The sequence below is a fragment of the Colobus angolensis genome, unplaced genomic scaffold (assembly GCF_000951035.1).
Source record: "Colobus angolensis palliatus isolate OR3802 unplaced genomic scaffold, Cang.pa_1.0 Scaffold142, whole genome shotgun sequence".
NCBI classification, from domain to species: domain Eukaryota; kingdom Metazoa; phylum Chordata; class Mammalia; order Primates; family Cercopithecidae; genus Colobus; species Colobus angolensis.
Window position 1 is genome coordinate 3,753,949 of NW_012114511.1, and position 944 is coordinate 3,754,892.

Consider the following 944-nt stretch of genomic DNA (forward strand, 5'->3'; position numbering starts at 1 on the left):
GAGTAGCTGGGACTACAGGCGCCCGCCACCTCGCCCGGCTAGTTTTTTGTATTTTTTTTAGTAGAGACGGGTTAGCCAGGATAGTCTCGATCTCCTGACCTTGTGATCCGCCCGTCTTGGCCTCTCAAAGTGCTGGGATTACAGGCTTGAGCTACTGCGCCTGGCCAATAAATTTTTTTTAAATTAAAAAGAAACAAAAAAAAAACCTATTTTGTATTTTTTGTAAAGATAGGTTTCAATATGTTGCCCCGGCTGGAGGTACTACTGATGAACAATAAACTGTACATATAAAGTGTACAACTTGATGAGTCTTGACCTATGTGTACACAGGTGAAATAATCGCAATTATGATACTGAACATTACCATCACCTCCAAAAGTTTCCTCATGCTCCTTGGTAATCTTTCCTCCCTTCCACCCCTGTACCTGGGCAGTCACTGATCTATCACTGTGAATCTATCACTGTGAATCTATCACTGTGAATCTATCACTGTGAATCCGTTTGCATTCTCTAGTTTCTTTCTTTTTTTTTTTTTTTTCAATTTGAGAGTAGGTACTGTTTTCTGTTTGTTTGTTTTTTCTTTTTTTGAGACGGAGTCTTGCTCTGTCGCCCAGGCTGGAGGGCAGTGGCACGATCTCAGCTGACTGCAAGCTCTGCCTCCCGGGTTCACACCATTCTCCTGCCTCAGCCTCCCGAGTAGCTGGGACTACGGGCGCCCGCTACCATGCTCAGCTAATTTTTTTGTATTTTTAGTACAGACGGGGTTTCAAAGTGTTAGGCAGGATGATCTCGAACTCCTGACCTTGTGATCCACCCGCCTTGGCCTCCTAAAGTGCTAGGATTACAGGCATGAGCCACTGTGCCCGGTCAAGAGTAGATACTGTTTATTAACCGACCACCTTAGAAAAATAATCATGGTAGACACCTTAGTTCATTCTTCTAAT